The following is a 5,371-nucleotide window of genomic DNA, read 5'->3' as shown; positions in this document are numbered from 1 at the left end:
CATTACAGTGTAGAAGCATCTCTTCTATTGGTTGTTTTCATTGATTCCAATTGGGCTGGTGACCCTGATTGTAATGCCCTACTTAATATTATCATGCAAATTTTATTAGTGTTTAAATTACCTGAAAGTATTGACTTATAATTATCAAGAAATATTGGTACATACTTACATTTGTGAAACTATAAATTTATTTACTGATATAAATTTTATTATTGTTATTATTCAATTCCCAACTTGTCTTCTCAAATTTAATTTTGGATAGGATATGGTCTCCTTCCATTTATTCCAAATTAAATATCCATATCCCAAAATGTCTTCTCAAAATCTACTTGGGAGAAGATATCGTTTTCTCCAATTAATTTCCAAATTAAATATCCATATCTTATCCTCAAAATTTCTTCTCAAATCTACTTGGGAGAAGATATGGTAAGAAAAGTCAAGGATACAAAATGAAAGGATGAGGGGGTAGTCATGACATTAATGATAGGTGGTTGAGGTGGATGGTAGGAAGAGGCATAAAACGGGGAGGATGATGAGAGGAGAGGGGGAATCCTTGGTCTTGATTTTGTTTTGGAGGATTGTGTTTTGGGGGAGGAATGTGGAGAAAGAGAATGAAGAGATAAATGAGGGAATACAAACTTGGATATGGAGAGTGTTTGTTAAACTTGGACACACTACATCTGGTTGGACTTAGGCTCAAAGGGTTAGGGAACCTGTGGAGGTTCGCTGGGCTAGGAAATACTTCCTAGTTGGCTAGGAGGAAAATTCAGTCGTGTAGTCAAGAGAATCATCCCAACAGATTCAGGATCTCAAGAGCATCTCAACTAAGCTATTGGAACAGGTATTCCTCCATTTATTGATTGCTTATGTAAATGGTTGCAATTAAATTTTTATTTATTTAATTTGTGGTAAATAAATTTTAATGGTAAATTGTCATCAAATAAATGATTAGATATAAATAATTTATTTCCCTTCTTATTGTGTTCAAAATTCGGTGAATTTAGTTTTTAGTTAGAGGACCCTAGGAGGGATCCTCACATATGGTATCAGAGCTAAGTTCAAAATATGAGGTCTAATAGTGACTATTCTTCATCTAAACAGTCGTGAGTAGTGGGTATCTATTTTTCCAAATGCTTAGGACCTACACCTTACCCCAACCACAATAACAGGTATGTTTACATAGGTGCATTGGCTCACAAGGGGAAACATGATGTTGGGATGATATGAACCGTGGTGGAGCAACTAACAACACCCTGCTTTACCAATCAACTCAGCCCCTATCAACATCTTAGCTTTATTAAACTGAGTTACCATACCGTATTGGTCCTAATCCTCCTTTACTCACAATGTGCCAACACCTTTTCCTCATGTGTCTTTTCGCTTGTTTTATTCAAGCCCAAGGCTGCCTTTTTCATTTTTCCTTTGGATTTATCTCCTCCTCCTATTCCATTGCCATATTTTTCCTTTTGGTTGATGCTTCTTTCTGGCTTTAAGAGCCTACAAATCCAGAGATTTTTCATTAGAAAACAACAAAGGTTTTTGGTTTTCAAGGGATAATTGACATCAGGGGAGAAAAATTGGTGTTTGCAGGCATAAGCCCAGATTTTAGTTCTCTGTCATTTTATTTATTCTTGTTTTTGTTGTTTTCTCCCAACCATCTCTACAAAATACTCGTGGCATTTTGAAATAGATTCGACGACTATAAAATCTCCTCCTGGCACCATATAATACCTTTTCAATCACAATGCCGACTAGTATGTCTCTGGAAGAGGCCCTGATGGAGACGAGGCCGAGGCCCTTGAATCTGGAGTGCAGATCTCTGGAAGAAAAGACTCTGAGCGATTTGTCGATTTTTGTTACCCATCCGAGGGGTCTAGAGACCGTGAGGAGCTCGGATGGCCTAGAGTCAATGTCATCTCCCAGGGTAAGCATAATGTCATCTCCCAGGATAAGCATCCGATCCGGCACCCCTCTGTCCGGATGCCACACCTCGTTCGCCACGCATCCCATGGTGGCAGATGCATGGGACAGTCTCAGGAAGTCTCTGGTTTATTTCAAAGGGAAGCCCGTTGGCACCATTGTAGCCCTTGATTCCACCGAGGACGCTTTGAACTATAACCAGGTATTTGTTAGGGACTTCGTTCCCAATGCATTGGCATTTCTGATGAATGGCGAGCCTAAAATTTTCAAAAAATTCTTGTTAAAGACTCTTCACCTCCAAGCCTGGGATAAGCGAATTGATAATTTTACACTAGGTGAAGGTGTTATGCCTGCCAGCTTTAAGGTTCTTCATGATCCTGAGCGAAACACCGACACCATAATTGCATATTTTGGCGAAAGCGCCATTGGTAGGGTTGCCCCTATCGATTCAGGATTTTGGTGGATTATTTTGCTCCGAGCCTACACCAAGTGTACAGGAGACCATAGTCTTATTGATCTGACTCAAGTACAACATGGAATGAGGCTTATCTTGAGTTTGTGTCTTTTTGAAGGATTTGACACCTTCCCAACGCTTCTTTGTGTGGATGGTTGTTGTATGATTGATAGAAGAATGGGTATATATGGTTACCCTATTGAGATTCAAGCCCAAGGCTGCCCTGGTAAGCCATTCTTTGCCTGCAGATCATACATAGTTTCGATATCTTTTTCGTCATCTAATCGTCATCGTCCCTTGGATGAAAACCTAGCAATCGCCATGCCCGTTGAGAATCAGAAGCTTGAAGTGTATGGAGAGGAATTTTTGAATGAAGAAGACCAGAGTCATGTTTTCTACTCCTGGGGTTTTATCAACAATCCCAACCCATCTCATAAAACTATCCCTGCCCATAAAAAGAAGGTGGGTTCTTTCCAGAGGAGGGTCGAAGATATTTTGAGCATTGTGTTTGCTCTGTTACTGGGTGCTCTCTTGGGTGCCATTACAGCCACTCTGATTCACATTGTGTGGTCCATATCTACCAGCAGGTATGGTTCATCCATTGAAGAAGAAGATGATATGGGTTCTGTTGTAGATCTCATGGGTTTTAGCTACGAAAATTTACTTATGAAGGAAGGAGTTGAGGTTAAGGCCAAGTAAACTCCTCTACAAATACCCACTTGGTTTGCTCTGTTGTACTGATTACATCCATGAATCATTGAATTCTTTTGAAACACTATGCATTATGTTGCTAGCGCAAGAGAAAACAAAGAAGTTTATTTTACATGCTTTATAATATGCTTTTAAGTAGGCTTTTTTGTTCATGTCATTGTCGTTTATTGAAAAAAAATGTTCGTATTTATGCCAAACTTGATAAATATTAAACTAGATATTGCTATTATTCTTCCTAATTATGTGTGTGCCTTCATGATTATTATCTTGACTTGAGGTTTTAGCAGGAGATTAATAGTCTTGCATTTTCAAGCTTCTATTTTAGTTTGACTCAAGTAGCTACAAGGAAATTAGGTAGGCTAGAATGTTCCTTGGATGAGGGTTATATTCTCATGATTTTGGAGTATATGTTCCCTTTGCAAGTGATGAATCCATTTGAGCTGAGTTGGCAATAGGTATGGATTTTCCAAGTCATGATAGAATGTGGTTAGGCATCTAGTGTCATTTTGATGCAAATTTTGAGCTCTCTCACAATTCTACAAAAACAGTCCTTCAATTGTCAATTTCATTTAGAGCACGAAGCTCCTAAAATGTGTTGTGATTACATTTGAATTTTGAATAAAACTCTTTTAACTCAACAAAAAAAAAAAATATCTACTAACTACAAGATAATTATCCACATTAATAGCATTGTCAATTATTAACAAGAAGCGTTGAAGTTTTGTGAGTTGCACTTGTGGAAGTTCAGTTCTTGTTTCAGTTCAATCTTACTTTATGATTATAGTTGTTTTAATTGACATGGGTTCTCCCCTACGGAATAAATTGAATTTCTTGGGGCAATGTGAAGTCACAAGTTGTTGAATCTTTTGTTGAGTGGAAATCTCAGTTTTCTGTTAAGACGACAAAAAAAAAATAAAAAATTATTGCCAAATCAGGGAATTATATATGATGGTCTGATATTTTGGAAGCATCTCAAAGAAGATCATATATTAAGAAGGCAAGCTATGGTCAGTTATTCTCTATTCCTGCTTATGAGTGGAATATTCTTGTACAAACTTAAACAAATTGCTAGCTTCTCCATTGCTTCTCCTACATCTTCTTGATGCCAAGAGGGAAGGCAATCAATCATGTCATCGAGTCCTCTAGTTTGATCAAAATCATATCCAACTGAATGGCTTGAGTCTTCACTATCTACTTGTCCCACTGTATCTTGCAATGTTTGGAAGACACATCTTACTCCGTTGAGCACTCATCTTGCAGTTTTCATATCATCAGTTTAAGAAAGAAATGAACCCACTTAATAATCATATATGCTCTTTGTCCAAACTATTATCTTTTTCATGTGATTGATCACAGGAATGTGCATTATCTTTCTTTGTTCATATTGCCAGTAACACTACAGGTTTATGAGTATAGTGAATGACATCATTTCTCTAAGGAATAGAGTTTGCATTGGTAACATCTTTGATGTGTTCATGGCATACTTGACTTATTGATGTGAATTCTTTCCTTTGCACACAAATCGTACAATTATGGATACATAATAATTTGAAATCTGCGATCTGGAATTGACTTTACAGTCACGTAGATGACTCTCTTAACCCAATGCTACATTTGTTAATAAAACTTGCTTATGAATGAATTGTATTAATGTAAATTATCATTTAGAATTGAAGCACTATCTTGTGATTGAAATTCATGCCAAAGTTGTCATAATTCACTTTATATTTCCAGCATATTGTGTGTATGATTCTCACTTGTTATATCTCAAACACACTCATCCTTTCACATTTCAATTGCTAGTAATAAAAAATCTTGGAGCTTGAAGTTCTATGTCAGACTTTGTTGTATTTGATTTGCACTCATGCTTGTGGATAATATAATAATTTATTTGCACGCTATATCACACTTCCTTCACATCTCTTAAAGGCAAATCAATTGGCTGTGTCAATCATATATGTTATCAACCTAAGCTAAGATCACACCCACACTAATGAATTGGCTCATTGAACCTTAGGGACATCCCATTGGGCTAAAATTTCCATTTCCTTAGTCTAAAGTGAGGAACAAATCCACCGAGCTGACATTAGGCGGTTTTCCTACTAGTTTCCTCTAGGCTCTCGTGCTTTATGGTTAGAGTTTCCCACATAGTAAGAGTTTTAGAAGTAACAGTTTCCTAATCAATTTATGAAACAGTAAGTCTTATCGAGGCCCTATCTCACCAAACTCATGCATAGGGTTTCCATTAAAGAATTGAACCCATTAAGTGGATACCTGATAAATTAG

At 37.1% G+C, this 5,371-nt stretch overlaps 1 pseudogene; it reads left to right on the top strand.

The window, feature by feature from the left end:
* Positions 1-1,669: 1,669 nt before the first annotated feature.
* On the top strand, positions 1,670-3,073 carry LOC149256965 (putative alkaline/neutral invertase B pseudogene; annotated as a pseudogene).
* Positions 3,074-5,371: the final 2,298 nt, after the last annotated feature.

This window comes from Pinus tabuliformis, chromosome 6, assembly GCF_031772625.1.
Source record: "Pinus tabuliformis cultivar Carrire ecotype Pingquan chromosome 6, CPIR1, whole genome shotgun sequence".
Lineage (NCBI taxonomy): Eukaryota > Viridiplantae > Streptophyta > Pinopsida > Pinales > Pinaceae > Pinus > Pinus tabuliformis.
The sequence above is the reverse complement of the archived record's forward strand: the minus strand, read 5'-3'. Positions and strand labels throughout refer to the sequence as shown.